General features: G+C 48.2%; 1 protein-coding gene across 6 annotated transcripts in view; it reads right to left on the reverse strand.

Annotated features, from left to right (window-relative positions):
• diaph2 (diaphanous-related formin 2) overlaps positions 1-26,301 on the reverse strand; it is a 330,904-nt gene that overhangs the window by 12,994 nt on the left and 291,609 nt on the right. The window lies entirely within an intron of this gene.

Genomic DNA, 26,301 nt, shown 5'->3' on the forward strand with positions numbered 1-26,301 from the left:
GATGAAATGAGCAGGTGTCGCTTTTTTTTTTGCATATGCACGCAGTGTGTGTGTGTGTGTGTGTGTGTGTGTGTGTGTGTGTGTGTGTGTGAGAGAGAGAGAGAGAGTGTGAGTGAGTGAGTGAGAGAGGCTGACAGCAACGCAGCTGGGACTTAATGTTGTTCGCGTTGCATTAATAAATAACTTTCCCCAACCGCTGCACTGTAATACACAACCTCATCACTATTTCATCTGAGGACACTAAATCCAAAACAGTCGAAATTCTCTCTCTCTTTTTTTTATTTTTTTACTTTCTGTTTGCTCTCCTCTCATCGATGGCAATGCGTGCTTTCTGCCCTCTGAAGAAAGGAGGGAAAAAAACAAAAACACACCGACACACGCGGCTGCAGCTGCAGCTGAAAGTTCTCCGCCAACGAGCCGAGCTCGAGCGTCCTGGCCTCCTCGCCGCCGCCGCAGCCGGTGCCTCGCCGAGCTCAATAAAACATGGCAGCGTTGTTTGTTACTTATTTATTAATTCCGCCGCTCTGATGTCCCGACGCGGCGCCAGAGTGGCGTCGGAGATCACGGGAGGCTCTTCGCTCTCCCTCCGCCGCGCCGTCAGCATCAGGCCCATTTGGCCTGCCATGCCTCTGCAGGGGGGAGGAGGGGGTGAGGGGGTGGCTGGGCTTCCAGAAAGACTTTTTTTTTGCCCCCCCACCCTGCTTTAGCATAAATCATTCATACGGAGAGATGCTCCCTCATGTACACAAAACACCACAACTATTGCGGCGGCGGGCTACACTTTGCTACCTTCATGTTTTCGGCTGCGCGGCTGTCAGCGCGAGTTGCGCCGGCAGCCGGGGGCGAGAGAGGCCGGGGCGAGTGAGGGCGGCGGGTGAGCCGGCGGAGGCCCGACGACGCCTGGAGAAAACCGCAGCAGCGCAGTCGTCCTGCGACCGCAGCGCAAGGGGAGCCTGAGTGGACGCATTCGCCCAATCGAAAAAAAAAAAAAACCCGCGTGAGGCGACTGCCTGACGACCTTGAACCAAACCTCGGTGGCGTGCTGTCGTGGAAAACGCGTCCCAACCTGCATGTGTTTGCGTGTGTGTGTGTAACATGCGCGGCGTCTCCCCTGTTTTTAACAGGCCCGCGGGTCGACCGCACGAGAACCCCGGGGCCGGCGGACGTCTCCAGCGACAATGGGTTGCGCCGGGATGAAAAATGCATCCGTCCCCCTTCACTTATTCATCACGGGCGGGAGATATTTCTGCGGCGGCGCCCTCTGGAGACGCGGCGCTCACATGCCAGGCGGCCTGTCGCCACTTTGCCCACAAGGTTTTCAATAAAACAAGCAAACAACACAATTCCAACACCTATAAATAAGTGATCGTTCCTGAATAAAGTGCCGTTACACGGAGACCCTTCGCTGAGGCCGCTCATCACGATTTAATGGCGGGAGCTGCGCCGGCCGGCCAAACTTCTTCCTCCTCCTCCTCCTCCTCCTCTTCCTCCTCCTCCACCTCTCCCTCCTGCTTCCCCATCTTTATCTTTTTGGAGCAGAGTGAGGACGCCGTCGGGAAGCGGGAGAAGCGGACGAGCCATCAGCATCGCCATCAACACGCCATCGCTGGGCTGGACACAGGTTAAGATACAGCACCATCTCCTCCATGATTTATGAGGCTATCAACATTGCGCCCTTCTCCCATCCTCTCCCCTTCTGTCGCTCTGATATCATTCACACAAACACACACACACACAGAGAGCAACATCTAGAAAAATGCACACATGAGCTCCTGGAGTTGACTCCCCCTCTCCTCCTCCACTCACTCTCGGCTGCCTTCTTGACTGCGACTGTCAGCTAGATGCTATTGTTAGCCACTTTTTTCTCTCTCTCTCCCTCCCTCTCGATAAGATTTACATGGCACAACAGCCGTGAAATAAGGTTGCACTACAGCGACTGCGAGAGGGGATTGCACCTAATCCACGCACACCTGCGCCTTGGCACCGCCGTCGCCGCTCTTTTCCATCCAGATCTGGCAGCCGCATGAGCACCCCCCCCCGCCCAGCGCCCATACACACAATCACCGGCACAAACTTAGAGCCGAGACGCAGCAGCTTGAGTCTGATTCACGTTCTTGTGTGTGTGTGTGTGTGTGTGTGTGTGTGTGTGTGTGTGTGTGTGTGTGTGTGTGTATATGTGTGTGTGTGTGTGTGTGTGTGTGTGTGTGTGTGTGTGTGTGTGTGTGTGTGTGTGTGTTTCTTCCTCCCGGCGCCTCAAACGCTGCTGATGAACACACTTGTTCAGAAGCTCAGGTACGGAACGCGGCTACCACAGGCCTACGTGCACACACACTCACATCTACCTGTAGGTCGCTGTGTGTGTGTGTGTGTGTGTGTGTGTGTGTTGTCCCTGTTCTTGCGTGGTTGTTTGTACAGTAACGTCTGCCGAAAAAAAACAATAAAACAAACAAAGTAAAACGGATGCGAAATCTGTCCTCCACATTTGAGCCGTGGTCCCCTGAGGGAGCGCTGGGCAGCAGCGGTGCCGCGTCCCGGAATCATTGGCTGATCTTACCCCCCGATTCCAACCCTGAATACTGAGTGCCAAGCAGGGAGGCAATGGGGACCATTGTTACAGTCTTTGGTGCGACCTGGTCGGGGATGGAACCCACAACCCACCAGTCTCAGGACGGACACTCCACCACTAGACCACTGAGCTGGTCTAGCAGTTTACTGAGGTTTGGTTCTCTCTCTCTCTCTCTCTCTCCCTCCCTCTCTCTCTCCCTCTCTCTCTCTCTCTCTCTCTCCCTGTCTCTCTCTCTCTCTGTCTCCTGCTCTAACACACACACACAAACACACACACACACACACACGCGATGCGCCCATCAAACCTGTGCTGATTAGAAAGGAAGTGGGTCACTCGCGCCTTGGCTAGGTGCGCTCCCGGCTCTGGCCCGATAAGCCCTTCGGTTACCCACAATCCCTCAGCATCCGTGTCAGATTCAGGGCCCGCGGCAGCACACCTGTGTCCGCGCGTCTTCTCTGGGATCAATTAGCATTAAAGTTTCAGAGCCGCGCTCCCCGCAGTGTGGACACAGTGTACACTGGAGGGGTACATCTTGAGCACAGCCCCTCGCGCACACACATACACACACGCACAGAAAGAGAAACGCACAACCACCCCTCCATCCTTAATCGCACACAGGCTGCATTTCAAGGACGTGTCCGGGGTTCCAGATATTCCGTAATGAGAAAACACACATTCAGACTCACACACGGAGCATCCCAAACCCTCTAAGCTCCGCCTCCTTCCTCCCCTATCACACCGGAACCATAAGTCCACGCTGTCTAGCAGTTGTCCTTCTCACACCAGTGGACAGGCTGATGGAACGCACAGAGAGTTTTTTTTCTTTTTTTTTGCTTCAAAAACTTTTTAAGTCTCAAGTCTTCAAACTTTGAGGATGTATTTTCATTATTGTGCAGCGGCTGTACTTTCTGCTACTGTATATTCGGGCCCTAAACAAAACAAAAAATATATATAAACACAGCTGTCGTGTTTGTTTTTTGGTTTTCTTACACTCAAAGCTCATATGTTAAATAGTTTTCCTCACAGATTGGAAGCACAGCACCTTTTTATTTGCTGCTTGTTTTGTATTTATTTTTTTATTTTACATTATCGCCGTATTTTGTTGCCAGTTACTTTGTTGCCTTTAAAGATCCTGCATTTGCATCTCCATCCCACTCGCCCACGGGTTGCTTTTATTTTTGTTACTTTCCTCAAAGCTAAAATAAATAGATAAATAATAAATGCATACAAAAAAAAAAAAAATCAACAACAACAACAAAAATAATCGTTATGGTTTAGATGAAACATCATCCAGCTGGTCGGCAGGAAAACAATCAACAAGCAGGCGGCGGCGGTTATTTTGAAGAGCCTGCGAGACACCCGGGGCTGCGGCCGTGGGGGCGCTTCCCCATCACAGTGTGTCAGCGCACATGTGTGTGTGTGTGTGTGCGTGCGCGCTCCACAGAGGAAAAAAAGAGCACTGAGGGCAGCTGTACCTGCGCTGCCTGGCGGTTGTCTCTTGACAGCGCCCTTCGCATCACATCACAGCCGCCGTGTGGATGTTAGATCTGACAGGAGTGACCTCCATGCCACATCAGCCTCGCCAGACGCACACACACACACACGCACACACACACATGACACACACAAACATGTGCCAGGTCTAGACAGAGCGAGCGGTGGGCCATGTACGAAACCACGGTGCTGATCCAGGCAGAAGCACGTTGGGATGACGATAATCTGACTAATACATAAATAAAAATGGGCCGCACAATGCAGCGATTCTGACTGATTAGCACAAATGGCACCGCGCTGCTCCCTCTGGGCTCCTGGCTGACAGCTATTGATGGGGATTCCAGAAAAGCTGCGGCAAAAAAAAAAAAAGGAAGCGGGGGCTGGAGGCAGCGTGGTGATTTTCCCCGAGCGGAAATTCGTTTGCTGGTAATTTGCGGCCGATTCTGAAGCGCTGTGAGGCTCCGCCTTTGACGCGCACACTCACCTGATCAGAGTGCCGTTGGCGCGAAGGGAGCAGCGCCTGGTGGTGAACTTTGACTCGGAGATTCTGAAAATGTCAAGCTGCTTGTTCTGCGCAATGGCGCTATTTCCGCGGAACTGTCGGCTAATCAGAAACGCCGGCGCCGCCTCCGCCTCGCGTCAAACACAAAGAGGTAATTGATGGGACTCGGCGCTCGCACAACTCGCTGTGGTCGACCATGGGAGGGGAAGGTTAGCTGAAGCACTGAGTCCTGCATTTTTCCGCCTTCTTGTAAATAATAAACACTATTTGTCACGTATGCCACCCGGTGGAAATTCAGGAGAATGATTGTTTTATTTCCCAGCGCCGTGGCTAAACTCTTTAATCAATACTGTAGCGACACGGCGACCGTCCTCCACTAATTAGCCAGATTCTAATCCCCTCTTAAACACGATGTCATTACAAGTAAATCTAAATCCCCATCACTCTCCGGGCCGGGGACATACATTACTGGCTTCCCATCGGCATAATTGAAATTAAGCTAGGTGACCTTTGGGGGTTCGCCTATAGGGGGGGCCGGCTCGCTCCTCCGGCCCCTTGCTATATTTCATTTGTTGGAACCTCATAAATCAGCCTGTTGAACTCGGCGGCTGTGATGGTCCCGACCTTTCTCATGGCATTTCCAAATGGCCGTATCCTCCACCTAGGATCATGACACCATGAAAGGCATCCGACCATAGTATATGAAGATGACGACCAGCCCAGCGCGCGGAGCACACACACACACACGTGTCCGATGTCTTGCACAAAAGACGGCGGGACATCGTCAGCAAACGTCGCCAGCGACTGTTCACTTCCCGTCCGGAGATCTCGGCCAGACACGGAAAACAGCCACGGGAACGTCGCCGCTATCCCTGCTTCAGAACGCTCAATCAAACAAATTTAGAGCGAGGGGACACAAGGGTTCGCTAGTGACGCATCTGAAATGCGGTCGAGTGAAGAGAAAAGGAAGCTTATCGCTCGGGCCAGGTGGGTTTACATGTTCTTCGCAGCGCTCTTTGAACGAGATCCTCATTGTATGCAAATCTAAAGTGGCAACGGCGTAAAGTAGCTTTGCCGTCTGGGTTGCTGTTTGCGTGCTATGTATAGCCCTCTGAAGAAATCCTTTGTGTTGTGCCTACACGCGTGTGTGTGCGTGTGCGTGTGTGCGTGTGCATGGCAAGGAGAGAAGTAAAGGTCCACTTGCGACAAGCCTGGTGGGAACAGGAACATCTGGTGGACCGGCTGCTCTTCTGGTTAACATGCTCCTCCTCTGTGGCCTCCCTCTGACACACACCAGGTACCACATTGTGTGTGTTTGCAGGCACGCACACACACACACACACACACACACACACACACAAACACACAAAGATACATTTTGGACACGGGCCGACGCACGTGCGTCCACCGAGCTCCCCGAGGCCTCCACGTTTGCGATTTCCCGTCACCTCCACCTCCCTCAGGTGACGGCGCTCCCCGTTAATGTCATGTAAATATCGGCCCGTCGTGTGAGCAGAGTCGACGGCGTCATCAAACTGGAGGAGGTCGCCACTACACCGGGCCTCTCATCATCGTGGAGAGACGCGAAAGAGCAACTTTGGCCAATTTGCACCAGATGCTCCGCAGAGCCGAACAAAGCCTGCTGGGGGAGAATGTCACGTTATTGGCAAGGTGAACCCCACCAGTAGCAGCAGCACCACCACCACTGGCACCACTAGCAGCAGCAGCAGCTGATGCAATACACTCAAGTCATCACTTGCTTGGTATCTGGCTCCATGGACCTCTTAACCAAGTAGCCAAGGTCAGGTAACGTGGCCGCTGAGCTTGTGGTCAAATCACAGAAGACAACGACGAGAAAGAGAGCGAGAGAGACAGAGAGAGAGAGAGAGAGAGAGAGAGAGAGAGAGAGAGAGAGAGAGAGAGAGAGAGAGAGAGCGAGCGAGAGAGAGAGAATTTCTGTCGCTTTACCAAGGGTTGAGTCTGGTGACACAAGTGGCAGCAGGCTGGCCGGTGTGATTTCTCGCCGCCTCCGGGCCTGGCATTTGGCGCCGTGGGCCAGATTTAGGACTAATAACTCTCAACTTCCCTTCGCACAAACACCCACAGCCACACACTCATGTTTATTCCATGCCTGCGATAAATCCCAGTTGTATTTTTCTACCATAACAATCTCGCACTCACGGTCGCACACCCTCGTTTCACCACTCGAGGCCGACTCGTTCGCAAAGGAGTGACCTTGTGAAAGTGAGTCGCAGGAGTTGGGGTCAAAAAACTCAATTTCCTTGGGTTTTTTTTCTGCTTCCTCTGTGTATGATCATCGTGAGGGCCCTCTGTCCTCGCAACAATCGTACGAGTGGCCGGTCGCAAACACACACACACACAGACACACACAGACACCTAATCTCCAGCTTCTCTGTAAGCTGCAGCCGAGTATCACCAGAGAAATAGGGGAAGGTGTGTGTGTGTGTGTGTGTGTGTGTGTGTGTGTGTGTGTGTGTGTGTGTGTGTGTGTGTGCGTGTGCGTGTGTGCGCGCACAGAGCGAAAGCCAACTCCACTTCCTGAATGGCCTTGCCAGCCTGAGGAATAGCCTCGGCCTCAGCAGCCGTCCTTCACCAATCTATGTAATGGCTGCGCTAATGATGGTAAAGCAGCCAGTTCCTGAGAGAGCAGTAATTTAGACGCCGCTAAAGCTATTGCCAGTGCACTCCTTTTATGCCAATAATGCGCTCTCTCGCCATCGGCCAATCCAGCACCCGCTAGTTTCTTTTGGTTACAGGACAAGAGTGGGTAATTAGAGAGGAGCGCGCGCGGAAACACACGCGTGCACAGGCTAAACTAAATAAAAACAGAAAACACACAGAAATCTTGAGGAGAAAAAAGAAAAAAAAAAATCCAAACTTTTCCCAAGTATTTACTTTCTCATCTGTTTCTCCCGGCAAAGAAAGGTAGCATATTGATTTTGCTGTTCAGAAAAAATAATAGTGAAGAAAGGAACATAAATAAAAGCAAGAAAACTGGCGAATGTTATGGAGAAGAGGAGGGAGGGTGGAAGACATCAAGGGAGAGAATAAATTGCTGCACGTAAAAGAGAAAAAAGAAAGAAAAAAAGGCTCCTCTGTGTTATTGGGAAAACAGTGGTAAATAGATTGAGCATGTGCGGAGCGCCGGGGTGGATGGCCATCGATTTGCCAAATATTGAACGCCGCAAGTAGCATGTAGCCGCTGGATGAGCGTTGTGTACACACACACACACACACACACACACACACACACGCAAACCCTTCACACATATCGATGCGACTCACAACGCTTCCCCCTGCTCAGTCATCTGTTATCAATCGCTAAAGTCTGTAAATGGAAGCGTGTTTGTGTGCACGGTTTCAGTTGTTTTTTTTGTTGTTTTTTTTCTTGAGCATGTGTGAAGCGCATGACGTGGCTCGTTCAATAGCAGACGAGCACAGCATAGTGTGGAAAATGATGAACGGCAGCAGGTACTCAGTCTTAATTAGGCCACAGACAACCCTACTCACACTACACACACACACACGCAAGACGAGATGTGTCTCATCGTGCAACAAACAAAGGAGGCTTTTAAGTTGAAGTTGAGACTCGTCACGACCCTGCAGATAATTTACATCTACTGTACGTTCGGTGCTGCCCTCCAACATGGACGCAGTTTCCGCTACTGTTTGTCACCTGCCGTCGATCCAAACCGTCGCTGGAACAACTCCCACAATGCACTACAGTCAGAGCCGTGTGTGTTCGAGCTTAGATGATTCACACCACTGATGGTCCAGCTTCACAACAAGGGACCTTAATCTGAGGTCGTATTTTTTTAACATTTCAAACAACTACTGTAACTGCATATGTAGAAACTAGCGATCCATCCATACTTACATCCAAGAAATAATACTAACCTTTATTAAATCACACCTTACTCAGCCAATCAGTGAGAGCTTGATGTTGTGACCATGTGACCCAGAGCACCCGCAGTGCTCCTCACTGCAAAGCTCATCTGTCCGAGTGTTGCACCAAACTGGAGAGAGCTGCCGGAAGGAGACTTTACATCTTTTTTCATCCCCGTTAATTACTTTCTCCAAGGCAGACGTCTTTGTGTGCTTAATTGCTTATTTAACCAGATAATGCTAACTTAAATCAGCGGAGGCGCTCCTCCCGAGCAAATACGTGAACATCTGCAGCGATTTAAAAAAGTAAAACCGCGGATGCGTCGGAGTGAGGCAGCCAGCGCGGGAGACACACATGCTGAGGTAAACCAAAAGTTGTCCAAGTAGCTGCGGCTAATTTGATTGGGATGGATTTTGACGGAAAATAAACTTTTAATGAAGAGGCGTGCGGTGGGAGAAATTAGCCATTACCCTACAGAGCAGCTATGAAATGTTTATAAATGACAATGATGTTGGCACTGACTGCGGAGGAGGAAGTGAAGCGCTCCGGGGAGCCGGCTGATGTTTCGGCGCTCTCAGCGAGCGGGGGCGGGGCGGAGGGGGGTACACCTCTTCTGGGAACGGAGGGGAGAAGGAAGGAAGGAGGAAGGAGGGAGAGGTGCACGTGAAGAGATCGCCGCCGCCACCGCCGCGGTGCGCGTGAGCGTCGGAGACAGTGAACGACGGGGCGATGGGGATTGGAAAAGGCACGGCGTCTGCCGGCTGCCGGGACGGGGCGAGGGAGGGGAGGGAAGTGCGCGACGGCGGAGCGTGACAAGTGTGGCAGAACAAACCGGTGGTGACTCACGGGCTCCTTCATTCAGGACTGTGATCAGATCCAGCAGGACAGCCCACCATATGGGATGGCACAGCTTATTCATCCAATCGCCTGCACTACATGGAAGGCCCGGGAAGGAGAGGCGACGGAGTGTGTCTGCTCCCGCGTGTGTGTGTGTGTGTGTCAGTGTGTGTGTGTGTGCGTGCTGGGGAGAAGTTCTGGAGGTTTCTCAGATGTGACAAGGGGAATAAAAAAAATAAAATAATAAAGGGGACAAGGACCTCAAGGGCAACTCAAGGAATGTCGGTAAATCTGCCAGCAAATTTGGACAATTAAATGAGAGCTTGCAGGGGCGGAGCTACGTGGTGGCCACTGGTGGCGTGGCCACCCCTCAACGGGAACGGGTGGGAATAGGGAACACTTCCTTGACTTGATGATTGGTCTGGATACTTGGGGAAACAATACACTTAAATAAAAATTTGAATGTAACACTAACCCTAATCCTAGGACAGTAGGAACAATCTCTATCCATCCATCTATCCCTTTTCAATACCCGCTTCTTCCTGAACTCAGGTTTCTGGGGGCAAGCTGATGTGTGTAGATGATGATTTGCTCTACACTAATTCATAGGAATGGCGACAGGCCAACTGTTTCAAGGTCACCCTGAAAACATTTCATGAATCCAACTCTTCCTACAGTCTTTCCAGGTATCTACTCATTGCCACAACTATGTGAGTCATGATCTCGCCCTGTTGCCACCTCCAGGAAACATTTCCGGCTCCACCACTGATTATGTGCGATTTGTTTGTCGGGGCCATTTTTTGTCGAACACCATCAAACACGTCAGGCCAAACCCTGCAGTCTGATCATCAACGAACGGATAGAACCGCTGAACGGGGGGATGTCTGAGGATCTACCCGCAACCCTCAGATTATACATCGGCCCTGTTGACTCTGTCATCCTAATGACATATTGAAAAGGAGTCGGACCCGAAGAGCAATTACTGAATGAGGGCTTCGGAGCGCGCAACGGTTGCGGTAATCGCTCCGGTCTTTGAGCGCCTCCGTAAAAATGCAGATTAAGGCTAAGCTGCGAGAGGTGACGGGCCTGGCAAATTGAGCCCCAACATACCGAGCACGGGAATAGAAACAGACATAATCTAACCACAGCCAGACCTTTTTTTTCCCCCTTCCCGCGAAGAAAAGACGGTTTCTTCCCAGCTGGCAAGAGGCGCCCTAAACCCTTTTATAAGGTACCAAAACTAGACTGAGGTTTAGTGGAAGCAGAACCAATTCGCTTAACTTCGCGACATGCAGGAGCGTTCCGATAAAAGTGTCTATCCTATGCCGCGGCTGGCAAAGATATTGTTATCCACTTTGTTCCTGCGCCACCTTGCCAACCAGCGCTTTCCAGCACGCGCTCTCTCTCTTTCTTCCGCCAGACAGATAGCGATCGCGGCGGCGTAATTTTCTGGGATTATACCGGCAGTGTTTTGCTACAGGGGTAGTCATTTGGGATGCAGAAAAGGTAAGACTGTCCATTGACTGTTATTTCGAACAAGGGCTTTCAGAAATCTCTGAGTCAACAATCCAGTTATGATCTTTTTTTCCCCCTCTGTAGCATCGTTTTTTTCAGTGCCTACACTAACTGGCCGTCAAAATATATGCAAAAGCAGACTTGGACCGTCTTCAATTCAAAGTGTGCTGAGTAAATCCTCCTTCGAGGGCTCTGCTGAGTTTATATTTACATGTCTGTAGCCATGCAAGACAATGAAGAAGCTGCTCCGGTGACATCGCGCACGCTGTTTGGTGGCGGCAGAGAAAAAAGGAAACGTGTATTATTTTTTTTAGTTCTTTTTGCCACAGATTGAAGGTTTGTCTGAAACTACACAATTTGTTTCGAGCCAAGTCGCGCAGCTGCGCCCCGTTTGTGACTGTTTACCATAAAGCGGCGTCGAGGACGCGGTGGAGGCGTTGGAGGAACGCGGCGCGCACGTGGAGGGGGCAGCATTAGCTAAGGTAAAGAAGCACATTACGCCTCCCAGGAGGTTCGTCCCAGTGTTATCACACTGTCAGCGAGTCTTATTCACCGCCGCCGCCGCCTCGTTCCCTCTGCCCTCTGCCACAGGCTATCTTCTATTCTTAGATCCTCCACGCCAAATGATCTACTTTTCACCGTTTTCTTTTTCTTTTCTTTTTTTTGGCCCCCCGTCGTCGTCCTGATATTATAGGTTACTCCAAAGCAATTCAGTTTGTCAGATCGTACAGCTCTGCACTTGAGGGGCGGTACAGTTCTCAAACAATGAATTCAATGCCAATCTTTTCACTGTGGCTCAGTCGTCCACAGGAATGACTCGTCCTCTGCCGGCAGGGTGGCTCTACACTAGATAAATAAAGAAATAAACAGAAGTTTCCCTTTGTTATCCACCATCCCACACATATACATTTTTCTCAGGGAAAAGAGTAGGAGTTTTACTGTTATCACACGATGACAAATGTCACTATTTTTGCCGCGGCGACATAACTGTATCTAATGGTAAGAAACTTCACAGTTTTCTGCCGTCCCACTTGATCTCATGTCTTCCTTGTGCGATCTGGGTGTACAACCACAAACGAGCTGGTCTGCCTTCCTGGCTGCTGCAGATATGTGCTACAGCAATATAGCCGCCAAGTGGACAGCTCCCAGGAGAAAAATATTTGCTTTCTATTGCCGATGAAAACACAACAAATTTTTTCGTTCAGTAATTTTATCAAAACAAAGGATTCAATTTCATGATAAGAAAGGTGCTTCACATTGGGGTTTTAAGAAGCACATTGAACTAAACTGGTCTGAATTCACCATGTCTGCGTGGCTGCTATAAGTACGTGTATAACCGCAGACCTTGTTTGGGGAGTTCACTCAGGACGCGCCGGTCTCAAGCGTCACATTTAGACTTTGTGCATAGCGACATCGACATGTTTCCTGTGTGCGGCCACTCCCAGACGGCTGCCTCTGTTCCACACTGCCTGTTGTCCTATCTGGGACAACAGTACGTGATGAGGTTTGACAGGAGTAAAAGACTGTCCGCATCAAAGAAGACCGAGGGAGGGAAAAGAAGAAGGAAAAAAAAACCTGGTCACATTCTGACTCCTGATAATAGATGTTGCCATTCTGAGCCAATAATAGTGTCTATAATGAAATCAGTGGGGCAGAAAAGAGGCGCTCTTTCATTTCCTTATTCAGGGCCGAGCTTTTTGTGCATCCCATTATTCATCAGGTCCCGGCTGCTGATAACTGTCCTATTTGCATCTGAATCAAGAATACCTTATAACCTTCTCCCCCAAAAGCACCCCTCCATGCAAATGAAGTGACCTAAAAAAGAAGAAGTACTGTATTTGTTACTGTGACCTACTGTGTTATAGGTTGAGTTTAATTGGTAGCATGAAGGACCAGACAGGGCTGGGAAGAGAGATAGGGGGAAGTGTGGACGCATGCAAAGAGCATGTGCGGTTCAGACGCGCACGTTGAAATCTTCTTTGATTCGACTGAACAAGTGGTTCCCTTTGTTATCTTTGCTTCCTCTGCAGGAAGCATTTTTTTTCTTTCCGCGGGATGTCTGCATCCACTCTAAAGCTGTGCTTTTTTCTTTTTTTTTCACCGATGACATGCCCTACTTCACTGAACAAAAGACAGGGCCAGAGTGCATCATACAAAACACTAAATAATCTTGCTTTTTCGAGAACGCTTGCTTGCTCGTGGAGCAATCAGCAGTTCAAAGGAAACACGCTCTCCTCTTTGAATGGTGGCTGAAAGACGGGAACGCACTGCAGTGATATTTGCGGGGAGGAAGATTGCAATGTCTCAAAAATAATAATAAGATGTTATCTATTAAATGGTGATCTGCTGAGAGATGAATAGTCTGAGGAAAGTCTCCCTGAGACAGTCAGGCTGTTCAATCCCCCAGCGGATGGACGGACTAATTGTGTGTTTTTTCTTGGCGGTCGTCATCTCAAAACCAGGACAGAGTCGGACTCGGCCTTCAGCTGCCTCAAAGGCACGGTGGAGGAAGGCACCGAGTGATGTCGGTTTGCGTTCAATCACAGGTGGGTGGACGTCCGCCTGTCTTTATTTCACCAACAAAGCCGTCGCTAAAAAAAAAATAAAAATAATCAGCGTTAATTTACCGCTCGAGAAACCTAGCAAAGACTCCCATGGGCTATTGTCAACTCGGTGCACGCGGGCAACACAAGCGCTCTCCAAATGCCAGAGGGCAAATGGGATAGAAAAGGAAAGTGGGGGTCCTTTGTGCAATCTGAGTTTAGGTCTCGGCCATTAAATAAGCTGGCGCTGCAGAGGTGAGCCGCATTGACAATGATCTATGGGGAACTACAACCCATTGCTGTTATGAATTGGTTGGCCCTGGTGAGGACAATGCTGGTGTGGCCAAACACACACACACATGCACACGCGCACACACTTAGAGAAAGAAAGAGGGAGAGAGAGAGTGGGAGAGAGAGAGAATGGAGAGGCAGCTCTGCAGCCAGTAGTATCCTCTTCTCTTCCAGACAAATTCAATTTTCATCCAGGACATATGTAAGCTGATTAAAACAGCCAACAAAGACTGGAGAAATATGTCACATCCTTCAGGACTGGACGCAATATTGAGTGTCGCTTTGGCAATGGGACGCCTGCTTCCTCGCCCCGTCCCTCCTTCCCTCCCTCCCTCTCTTTCTAAGTCTGCGCTCTCGTCTCTCCTGACATTTCCGCATCTTCCCCGCTGCTCTGCCATTTCCTTCTCTTCTCTCTCCTTCCGCCCGCCTCGCTGGTCGCTCCCCGTCCTTCCCCGCATTATGCAAAGCTCAGGTTCCCTTCATGCATAAATCATATTGATTTTTTTTTTTCAAATTTTTCTTCTAGTAGCTGCAACGGGTAAAAAAATATATATACTGAGTATTTATCAGCTGATTAATCAACTGGAAATGACTGGCCAGTGGTAACGGGCGTCTTTTGCACCGGATGCAATCAAACAGGGTAGAACGGAGGGACGCAAAACTGTAACTCGGTGATTGGCCTGTCGAGTGGCTCTGATTTGTGTTCTAAAATAACAAAAGGGGAGGATTGGCGGCGGCGGCGGCTTTGTCTTCGCCGTGGCACTTGTGGCTGGGACTGACAGTGGTGGAAAGTGTGTCAGGCGCACTGGCACATGCCCGAGCGGCGAGGAGTTTGTCTGTTTGGCTGTTTAGCCACCGCAAACTAATGTCATATCACCAGAAGATGTGTGAAGAGCACGGCTGCATTATGAATGACGGGAGGTTAATTATGGATGCGGGGGGGGGGTCGGCAGGGTAGTTTGTGGGGTGTGGCGTGCCGCAATGCCTCAAGACATCTCCCCTGAAAGACACGGCTGGATACGCAGCTGCGGACGCTCGGCAAATTCCTTGGCAAGCCACAAGTCAGACAGACTCTGTAATTAGCTCGTCGCCGCTGATAATGGTTTTTGTCTTTGTTGCGTGCCGAGGTACGGAGCCTCATTTTCCGCTTGCGAACGTCTCTCAAACGGAGGGCGTGAGACGAATGTGCATAACCGGAGTTGATAAGCAAAACCGCGCCCCGGCTGACAATAAAGAACCCCAAAATGATTATATAAAAGGCAATTATAAACAGTGCTCGTCCTTACGGGGTTACGCGGGAGATGACTGTCAAGGCAGACATAAAGGAAATACATGAGAGGCGCGAACGAGGCATTGAAGTTTGCCGCCTGTCACAACTTTCTCCTTTTGGAGAAAATATAGCACTTTAATTATTTTTGTTTTTAAATGCACCTCCTGGCAGGCGACACGCAAATATTTGACAGGCCCGGTACTTTGTGTTTTCCTCGGCATTAAAGCGTCGCGAGCAGTTTGTCTCTTGCGGTTTGGCACCCGTGCTAATTTGGACAAATGATTTCTTTGGGGCAGGGTCGCACCTGGAGCTCCAGCAGAGCCCGTGGCCCCCACTGATCGCAAACAAAAGGCGCGGACACAATGAGGGGTCAAAGATTTGGTCAGATAGCCGCAAAGTGGAGGATTCACAGCAACTTGGTGGTGAAGAACTTCATAAGGATGGAAGTGGAACTAACAAGGGGAGTGCCTGGGCCTGCATGGGGAGAGAACAAGGCTATTTGGAGAGAACAATCATTTCTTTAAAAAAAGGTTCCAGGATGGGGGTTGTGACCCCTGAAGGGTACGTGCAGTTGGAGCGGGAGCAGCAGTGTGTAGTGTGATTCTCAGGGATCCGCAAGTTGGACAGCTCATAATTAAACTGACGGAAGACACGCGATTTCCGCTACTCTGCCATTATCTTGAAAATCACTACATTTCAAACTGAGTCTCTTTGTCTTTGTCACAAGCAGAGCGTCGCCATTTCCTGCATCTTGAGCTCCAAACGCTGCTGTCACGCCAAGCTCACTTCGCACTGGCGGGAGAAAACTTCAGATGGACGTTTCTTCCTGAAGAAAGGCCGCTGCAGCCGTGGAACGGTATCTTCATTTACCAGGACGCGGCCACAGAAAACTCCTGATTCACCGGATAACTCTGAACGCCATTGTCACCGTTTTGAGTGCGAAGTGGTATAGCCTTTGTGAAATGGTTTCAATTGGTTTCTAGTTTAAAGCGGGAGAAACACATACAAAGAAGACGCTCCATGCTCCGACACGGCCGGGTCCGCAGGAAGCCAAGTGCTGCTGCACAAGGGACTTCCTAACGTCTGGTCTGCCTGTTGCAGGCCGGAGCAGCGAGGCCACTGGGACATTCACATGGCTCCATTCATGACGCTCCACTAAGCATTCAAAGCTTTGCCTCCAAAGGGCCCAAACTTTTGTTCCTGCACAAAAAGCCTGACCAGAGGTTCTCCTTTAGATGGCAGCTCCGTTCAAAATCAGATTATTTCCAGCGAAATCCTCCTTTCTCCACCTGCCAGTTAACTATGTCAGCGCCATTGTGTTTCCGCTGAAAAAGCTCTCCATTTCGGCATAATGGAGCCTGGATGCGTATTATTGCTTTTACCGCCATTTATTCTTGCAGGAGTGATGCACGCCCTACCCCCACCCCGTCCGTCTCCCTCTCTCTCCTTTCCTCTCGCTCTCTCTCTCTCTCTTTTTTTTTTTTTTGAGAAAAATCTGGGCCACATGCCCCAGAGGAACGCAAAGTGCTTTAATTCATTCGCACCTTTTCTCTCTAGCTGCCATCTCTAAGGCTTCTTTTTATGCCCAGAAGTGATTTGTTCAGGCCGGACCATCAAAGCAATTATGGTAGCGGCCTGCTTCTCTATTATGAGAAGAGATGACTGACAACAGAGGGATGGTGCGGGGGTGGAAGGGCACTTGGCTTCAATTTATTTGATTTCAAAACATTTTTTTATTTTTTTTTTATACCCCTATTGACTGGAAACTACTCCTGCAACGAAACACAAACAAACTGGCTTATTTCCTTGAGACTTCCTGCTTGTTTTTTTTTTTTTTTTTTTTTTTTTTTTAAACTGAAAACATCTTATTCAGTTCAGCTCCAACATTTTTCAATTACCTTTCCCACCTTCCTGGGCAAAGCAATTACAGGCCACGGTTAGAGATACAGGACGGAGAACGGCGGCAATGAAACAGAATACTAAGTAGCGTGGCAGGCTTGCGATGTGTAACAATTAATGTAATGGACATGAGAGTATGCAATCCATGGACTAATGAGCGCGTCTTAAATTACAGCGCAAATGCACAGGGTCGCCAAGACTGCTATCATTACTGGACTGTAGGAAGACGGCTCACCACAAAAGGCGATACTCCATAAATGGATAATGCACATGGAGCAGCGCGGCGCCACTGAGCTGATGTTCCGACCAGGAGTAATAATTCTGCCCGGGGTGATACGGGGTCATTAGGATGGATGGATACAGGATGTGAGTAAAAATAAATAAATAAATAAATCATTGAAGCATTTAAAGGAAAAAAAAAAAAAAAAAAAGGCCATTAGGTAAAGCAGGCTGGATTGTGAGGAATAGAGCAACATGGAGTTCATAAGCAAGAAATTGGAATGGTACGATGGTGAAGTCGTAGGGGAAGTGAGGGGTGGAGCAGTCAATGAGGAGAGAGGGAGGGAGAGGGAGAGAGAGTAATGAGAGCGATGCCTGCAGACAGTGATGAAGCAAAATGACAGATTGACTAATCAGCCTCCCGTCTCTCTGTTCTTTCAAAAGCCGTCATCTTGCCCATCAAGCCATCAGGACCTCGTGCCTCTCTCCCCCCCCCCCGACTCACGCTGACTGATTTCCCCCCGTTCAATAATTCAAGGTTTATAAGCAGGGATCATCCATTCAGCGGGCGGGCGCATCCAGTAAAAATAATGGCTGTGCTGCCTGCGCAGCCACATTGACAGTCATAAAAGTTTAACAATTGGCAAAAGAAAAATCAATTCCTCGCCCAGGCTGTCGCCACCCGCTGTAAACATATTAAGGGGCGGCGGCGGCAGGAGAGACGCAAAGAGCCCTACCGTGTAGGGGACTTTAATAATGCAGGCCATAAACGATTTTACATGCTCCACCACTAATCATTATGTATTGTGGATGAATATTTACGAGGCCCGGATGCTATATTTAGCCGACGCTGCGTTTTGACGTTCATGTCCTCACTTCCGTTACCTGGACGCCGAGCCCTGCCACAGCTGGATCGTCTCGTTCTATCTTTGTCCCAGTGAGAGACAGAGGTGACCTGCAGTTGGCTTCAGTTTTATTTTTATTTTTTTGCACTGACCTCAACCTCTTCTGAAAAAAAGAAAAAAAAAAGAAAACCTAACCTGAGTGAGTCATGCAGTGACAGACGCAGCCCGGCCCCTAAAAAAATCCTAAGCTTCAGTAAATTACCACAACAACCACAGCCGCAGTTGCGCGCGTTCACGTACGCACACACACAAACACAACAAAAACCCTAAACGCAGGAAAAAAAAATAAAAATAAGCGCAGAACCACACACGGAAAAACCCTATGAAACATCACAGGTCTCATCTGCCGTAATCCACCCCGGGGGCAACTGTGACCTGAGTCACTGGAACTCATCTAAAGTAGACGAAGAAGAAGACGAAGAAGAAGACGAAGAAGAAGACGAAGAAGAAGAAGGGGGAGGGAGAAAAAAAAAAGTTGAAGTAATGCAGTGAGCAGCCTCATCCTTTACTTAGCTGGCAATGCCTTCAGGGTGGAGCTGTTACAAACTGAGCAACCTCCACTGGCTCTCCACTAATGGATGACCCCTATACTGTTCTGCCTCATCCCCGGCCCTTATCCCGCTGCCGGGTTAGGGACATAATACAGAAAGCCCGGCTTATTTACATATGGTCCAACCGCGCAGTAAGTCAAAGAAGATTCATAATGTAATTCATACGGCGGAGGAAGAAAACAGGAGCGAACAGGAGCATATGGCAGAGGGAGCGGACATAACAAGGTGCGCACAACACCTCGCATGCATCGGCAACAAGCGAACACATCACCAGGACCACAAATTGCCTGCACCTCTACTCTACATTATGCTTAATCCTCATCCACTGGAGGCGGACGGTCTGAACTGCAGAGTAGCGTCTATTTTTAAACTTGACATATTAGTCATCTCTTAGGGGAGCAACATTGTCATGGACTTCATGAACGCCGAGCCGTAGTGCTGCTTGCTGCTGGAGTTGTACTGGCTACTGGCGAGTGAGCTCACGGGTGCAATCCGGTCGGAGCTCGGCCTCTGCGAGGCCATTTTGTGGTCATTTTGTGGTCGTGCGCTCAAATGTGCAGCTGGGGTGCATTAGCTTCCGCTTGCACTCGCTTCAAACAGAGTTGCAGGTACCCAGCAAGAACAAAACAAAAAAACACAATAATATCATTTGTGTATGGTCTACTTCCTACTGCTGCACCTATGTTTCTTTTTTATTTTCTTGTTACAGTATATATATATATGTGTATATATATATATATATATATATATATATATGTAGACTTGTATATACTTTTATATTTAGGTACATGTTGCATGTTAATATATACTGTACTTGCATATATATTATATTTTTTTATATAATGTATTCTTGTATATACATATTTCTTTTCTAATTCCATCATCAAGTTGCACATTTGTTTACTTTTTTACTTTTCTTGACTATCTTGTTCTGTTTTTTAACCTAAGTAGAGAGAACAGAGACAAACCAGAGTCAAATTCCCTCTTTGGCAAGCACAAACTTGGCCGATAAAGCCAATTCTGACTCTGATTCAGAAAAGTGAGAAGCATTATTTAATTATTCTAACAGTCATCTAATTGCGTCCTTGAAGGAGTGCAGGCCAGCTGTTGTCCCGTTAGTCACCATCGCAGTGAAACAAACACACAAACAACATCTCCTTGCGTGCGTAGCCAGTGTTTACACCAAAATCACAGACCAGAGGCGGCTGATTTAGTGGCCGCAGCGACACGCTGAAGGTCACGGACAGGAAACTTCCGGACGGTAATCCTTCAGCGGCCGCCGCTCGGTCCTCTCCGCGCCGGCCGGCCAGCCAGCCAGCCAGCGCTCGCAGGAGCGGAGCGAAGGTCCTCTGGCAGACCTCTGGTCAGGGATATTGGCTCGCACAACTAACGACCCTAAATTGTACACTTGTGGGTAATTAAGGGCTTCTCCCCCCGCAGCTTACAGCGGCAAATGTGTCACTGCGAAAAAATAAACAACAATTACACATATACATGTGTATTACGCCGCGATTGCATCATCGCCCCGCGACACCCTCGCGAGCGGCAGGAGGGGGGGGGGGCGTCTTCACTGCGGTAAACAAAATGTAATAAACACAGGCCGGATCCGGACGGAAGGATTTATCCTGGAATGAAAGGTCGCCAAAGGCCACATGCGCATTAAACAGAACAAGGATTCAGATCCCTAATGGCAGCGGAGCGGCGGGGAATCGCACGCACTTAATGTGGCTTTAAGTGCTGTTGAATCTTGGAAAAACTCAAAACGGGCAGGGAAGTAATTTGACCCCAGAATCCTTCCATCAGACGGCAGCCTGAGTAGAAGTCAGAGGAACGATGAGAGAAAGACAGAGATAAAAGGGGGAGAAGAAAGGAGAGGCAGCTGAACCACCGGGATTAGTGCTAAGTCACTAAATGGGCCATATCATTTTTCCATTACCAGAAAAGGAATAGCTATTTCAACTACTAGAACCTAAAAAAAAAAAAAAAAAAAAGTGTACTTTGTCCTGCCTCCATCTTTTGTCCATTCATGTGTGAATGTTACTACCTCCCCACTCACCTGCTCTCCCCCAACCCCACTTTTCTGTATTGGCTATAAGAGCAAATGGAGATTTCTGCCGCCGTGTCCTCAGGGCCCATTAATAAATAAACATGACACAAATAAACAGATAAATAAATAAATGCGAGGAGCCAGGCAAATGGGCATCAGTCAGCGTTAGTGATGGAACCATGTCAAGCTGCGAGCACGCTCGACTGGAGGAGGAGTGGCTGAGTGCAGGGAGAGACATTCCAGCAGATAGCACGGCCGGCCAGCGCAGGCGTGTCACAATGCTTTGACTCTCCTGCTCTCCCCCATAAAAAAATATGTTTTCCACCATTTTCACCGGTGCAGCAACAGCAACCGACTGATCAAATCATGCCCGGAATGTATCGCGATAAAAGCACTTAAAGAGCATTTTTTTTTCAAAGTGAGAGGAAGCTGATTTATTGGGGTCGTAAAGTCACACGTGTTATGTTAAACGCTTTAGTAAACTGAGTGAATCCGTCTTAGCCAACCTTGACTGGAAACAACTGCAAAGGAAAGAAAAGAAAGTGTGCAAACCCGGTGAGAATTGCCAAGTCCTTGTTCTTATCCACACTGCAAGACAATTTCCTTCCTCAGTGTTAATTAAAGTGTGGGCATGTTCACGCATGAAGTTTCACAGTTTGATTTTACTTCTCAGAATATGCAGAAAGAAAATATGGTTTGTCTGGTGTTAAACAAATAAAAGTTCCATACAAATTCTCCAAATGCACTTGCATGAACTAGACAGTCTGAATTTCTTAACAATATCTTCTCAACAACAATGACCTCAAAAGGCATGCCAAGGACACATCAGTATCAAAACCAAGCCAGACAGGTCAAAAAGTAATGCATATGATGTTCAACTCTTAAAGAGACAAAAAACAATAGAAGGTGATGTGTCAAGACCAACAACACCTTTTAACATAATCTAACAAGTGTCACAAAGACAAATGTCCCAGACATTTATCAAGGTGTCTTCAAAGCTGTAAGAGGTGTGATGTCATGGCGTTAAAAACACCATTACCTCTAAAGTGTTAACAACTGTCTTAACAAGTCTGATATCAAATAATGTTTTTTTTTAAGGTGCTTTATGTGTTGTTGTTCTTTTAACATTCAGGGAAGTAACAGCAACAGCATCTTGAAATCCAATCAACTAGTTAAGGCTGACAGCGCTGCCGATTGCAGCGTCTCTTATGCTCCCTGCCTCACCTTCACTAATGTTGCTGACTGAACGGGGTATTGAAATTATTTAACACATTCCCTTTTATTTCTAGCACTGCGTATCACCATTAGCACCTATTGCCCCATGTGCCATTCCTTTCATTTACCTCCTAATGCAGACATCGAGCCCATCTAATGGGAAAAATAAAATATTAATTTTGCCTCATTGTGGCTGAGAGAGTAGATAGTGGCTGGCAATTTAAATGCAAACATCACCCCGGTCATTATTGCTTATACTTCTGTAACAGCCACATCGCATTAGGAAGAATCGTGCGGGGGGAGAAAAAAAAAAAGCCAGAGTGGGACATCAGAGGAAGAAACATTTGATTCTTTCACTGCCTTTTATTGTCTGCGATACACATAACCATACAGGATGGCATCCTATTCCACGGCACATTATTTGTTCTCCGGCTCATCATCACTCGGCCCTGCAGTATGCCTAATGAGCGATAAATAAGGTCTAATCCGAGCGACGCAAGTTGCCCATTCCTCAACTCGCGGCGCGAATGGCTTGCGCGAAATTCCATTCGGAATTATATGAGGGCAATTTTTCAGCCAGTGGGCTGGCCCGACCGCCTCCCTGATATTTGGCTTCCAAAGGCATTCCTTTGACTTTAAGCAGTGCGAGTTTATAGGTCTATTAGGAATTCATCAAACAATGAACGACATCAGTCTTATTGTGTGAATGTGCCCTGGGTGAAAATAAGATGAAACCTTCCATTACGGGGCCTCCAAAGCATATTTGCCCCCCAAAATTGATCCACTATTGACAATTTACACTTAGTGTGACCTTTCATAACTGCCCACATACTTGAAAGCCAATATTGTTTGGAGAGCGAGCGAGGGAATAAAAAAGTGCATGCGGCCAATGCTCTCGGATATTGCTGAATATGATAAGTTGGGAGGCATTTCTGCACTGTGGTTGTTCCCAGATCGCCCACTAGACGGGAGAGCTGAGTTCCTCGAACAACAGGGTCCCACACCAGTGAAGTGAGACAATATTTGACATAGCGCTGCAGGTCACTGACTTTAGTTCGTGCTGAAAAAAAAGTAGTAAATAAAAAAAGAGAGGAAACCAGTGAGTATTAATGGAAGGGAGCAAACCTCCGCATGGTAAAAATTTTATCTGTCTTTTAAAAGGTCATAATGACAGCAAAAGGGCATGAAAAGGACACCTGTGTTGGCACCCAGTACTCGAGCAGATCACTCCAATATCTTTAAACAGCGGTGGGGTTTAGGTGCTGGCTAATTAATTGCGGGGGCAGGGACGAGAGACCCCCGGTGTCCACTCAGAGAGTCCACCTTTTTTATTAGCATTTGATTTATTCTCTCAAAATGGCTCCATGTCACACTTCACTTACTTTACAACTGCTTTTGGCAGAGTCCGGCAACAAATCAGTAATGCGCCTGGAGTACTCAAACGGCACATAAAATTTTAATCTATATTTCCATGATGGGTTTCCGCCGTGGATTAAAAACGATAAGGTCCGTGGAACGGCTCTCTGGGTCAATGGGAGCGACAAAAGCTTTGTGGATGTCCTGGAAAGACAACTCTGACACAGAGCGGCTGTCTATAATCTCGCCGCATCCCCACCTGCCCTTCCTTTGGGCAAATATCCTTATCTATGAGGAACAGGTGATAGATTTTCACGCAGGACAGCCCGACAGGGCGCCTTCTCATCTACTCCATTGATATATCAGATCTACTGAGCCATCTGGAATGAAGCTCCGGGCGGCTAGAACCTCTGGGTCTCTGGACCCCCTCCCCCCCCCCACCCCCCCACCCCTCTCCCCACTCCCCATTCCCCAAAATCGTGTTAGCCTCACTTCCTTGAGGGACTGCCTCCAGGACCGCTCCGATGAATAGCATCTATCAAGCCAAGCGGAAGCCACAAGCGAGTGGAGGCAGCGGCTTCGGCCCCTCGACTGGGAGACAGCCGACAGCGTCAGTCGCCATCTATCATATGTGACAGAGGCTTCTGCGTGCTTGGGACAGCACCTGTATAGACGGATCGTGAGGTTGACACACAAAAACAGGAGGCGGAGCTATGGGGGCATAACTGCTCAAAGAATTGCAACTCTAACTCATATGTAATAATAGTGAGTATTTCCCTGGTGTGAGGTATTTGTATATTTTTAAAATATCAAATTCCAAAGATTTGGACTGGATGAAAGAAAACCTGCATGACTCAGAAAATCATTTGCATTTTTACGATCAAATAAATCAGTAAATAAATAAATAAAATTAATAAATAAAAAACTAAATAAAACATTTTAGATAATATTGCGGGTCAAATTCAGAGTTTAGTGCATTTGGCAGACGCCCTTTGGTCTTTCCAGTTGGCTCCTTGCTGAGTCTCCTGCCGTTTCCTTTTAAAATTTCATGAGAAAAAAAAGAGGTAATTTAATCATTATTAAACATACAGGGAGCCCACTCTGCCTGACCAGCTGGATTAAACTGCGAGACCTCTGGGAATACGATAGCGCAGTTGGCCAGACATCCTCCAACCCCTACAAGCATTATATCGCCGCATCTCTCTCTCTCTTTTTTAATGAGGGTGAGATGATCCGTCCCCGTTCAATGTCAAATAAGTCCTTAAGAGGCTTACTACGAAGAGCATGGGATGGAACTTTTGATGGAGTGACCTGTGAAGGTGAGGCAGCAGACTGGGGCAGTGGGAGGAAGGCGGTGAGCACCTGCTTTAGGATTTTAACGACGTTGGAAAGGCAGTAAATAAATAAGGTTGGTTCGGTTCTCTTTGAAAAAAAAAAAAATGATTGATGTGTCTTTCGGGATGCCTCCCAGTACGAAAGACCTACCGATTCTGTGGCTTTCATCCCTGACCGAAAATCGATGAGGCAGGATGTACGAGAGGCACCGGCTCTCTACCCAACAATCTCCTGCCAGATACCCAGGTGAGGCAACAGGAGAAGGGATAAGCAGTAAAGCCAACTCTCTCTCATGTTCATGCCTTGTGCTGGTAAAACGCAGCCATAGTCGACCGTTTGTAGAAACAGAAAATAGGAAATGCGACATTTAAAGCCATTGCTTTTGAAAAGCATATAGGGGAAAATAAACTTTTTACCTAAAATGAGCCTGAAATGAGTTTCTATCGGTCTCTCCAGTTCTTTCCTTACTTAAAAAAAAAAAAAAGAATCGCTGGTGTTATTGTACAGCACATAAGTATAGTCCCATGGGTTACATTTTCCATTTTACACAGAGTAGTGACAGGGAAATCACAGGAGCCTCTGGACAGGGGGGTAATCGTGTCTGGTGGCGCCGAGGATTGTGTTCAGCCCAACACTTACGGTAGCTGCTGGAGTCGAGTTCAGCCGGCAGGATGATCGGAAACCGCTGGGCGTGAACGAGCCGCCGGCGCGAGCAGGGATACACGTGAGACTTTTTCTGGCACACGGTGCTCGTTTGAGGATGACGGGAGTTAATCAAACTTTAAGACGTGAGACTGGAGCAGACATGAGAAGCAGCAGGGAACCGATCCGGGAAACACTGAGCGAGCGTCACGACTGTTCAGAGAACAACTGACGGAATACAAAGATGGACGTTGTGATGTCACCCATTAGTCTGCGAGCAAAGCCGTGACTGGTTTCATGGTCAGCACTATCGTGAGTTTTTCGTTCGTTTGGAAATCTTGGAAGATTCCACATTTGGATGTGGGCAGTGAATATTTGGGAGATTTGCATCATTTCAAACGGTTTTAAAAAATTCGAACCATTTTGTTCAAATTTTCTTACTCAACTTCAGAATTTAGTTCTCCTTTCCAGGCTGACAGTGAGTCACTTTTTGTCTTTTTTGCAACCATTTCTGGCGGTCCCCACTGGCCAAATGATAGAATGCATGTATTTGGCACCTTTTGAAATCGGAAGCTCATCTTGAGTGGCTTTAACGAGGTCAGTGCTTGAGTCTAAGCAAATATGCACACAGACAAAGTATGTTGACAATACTATCACACCTGACACTGTGTGTGTTTGTGTGCGACACATCATGCCTTATTTCACGTAAAAGAAGTAACAGCCAAAAGAAGGTTTCACTGATGCCTTTTGTCACTAAATCGTCTGTCTCCGGGGAACTTAATTACTTCTCTTTACTGCTTTACGGAAAGCACTTTGAAAGACTTCCTCTCACGCTGTGCAAAGCAAAAGAGGGTAAAAAAAAATTGAAGACGCGCTGCAAACCTTTCATATGGTAAGACAAGTTCCTCATTTGCTGTATAGCTGCGGAACTCATTTAAAAATACCATTCCAGGAAGAAGACAAAAAAATCCAGGGAGCAGCCAGCGTGTTAGGGGAGACTCTTCCACTCTCGTCACCTCAGAGTTGGGAATGCATGCTGCTGTTTAATAAACCACGGACCAGATTGCTCGCTCATAAGCAGAGGCGCCGGTGCATAATACATTTTGGTGGCGTAGCAGAGGGACAAAGCGTGTCTGACGCACAACCTGTGCCATCACACGAGAATATCTCCCCACCCAACTCCGTGTCAAGCAAGTTCAAAGACAAA

Source organism: Nelusetta ayraudi, unplaced genomic scaffold (assembly GCF_046127955.1).
Source record: "Nelusetta ayraudi isolate G7.1 ecotype Tasmania unplaced genomic scaffold, CSIRO-AGI_Nayr_v1 ptg000005l, whole genome shotgun sequence".
Lineage (NCBI taxonomy): Eukaryota > Metazoa > Chordata > Actinopteri > Tetraodontiformes > Monacanthidae > Nelusetta > Nelusetta ayraudi.